Source organism: Penaeus monodon, chromosome 15 (assembly GCF_015228065.2).
Source record: "Penaeus monodon isolate SGIC_2016 chromosome 15, NSTDA_Pmon_1, whole genome shotgun sequence".
NCBI lineage: Eukaryota > Metazoa > Arthropoda > Malacostraca > Decapoda > Penaeidae > Penaeus > Penaeus monodon.
Genome location: NC_051400.1, coordinates 2,075,106 through 2,075,469, shown reverse-complemented (window position 1 = coordinate 2,075,469; position 364 = coordinate 2,075,106).

The following is a 364-nucleotide window of genomic DNA, read 5'->3' as shown; positions in this document are numbered from 1 at the left end:
TTGTTTTCTTGCTCTCATTTTCGCTCAAACATTACAATCAATGTTAATGCCGATAAGTATGACAAACTATTTCCAAAGAGTCCGTTATTTTAGGCATGTAATGGTCCTAGGCTTTTTAACGACACACGAAAGTCCTCCGTTATTTCAAAACCGAAATGTATCAAAGGCCAATATCCAAGAGCGAAAAGACAAACAAATAAACAAAAAAAGATACCATTTTCTATGCAAAACACCGAAAGAGAATGAGTCACGTATCTAAGAGCCGAAAGCGGTCAATTTTTGAGTTTCTTATCGAGTCACTGTTCCAGGAAGTCTATAATTTCGTTGAAACATGAGGAAGAGGGTTAAACAAGAACAGACGATG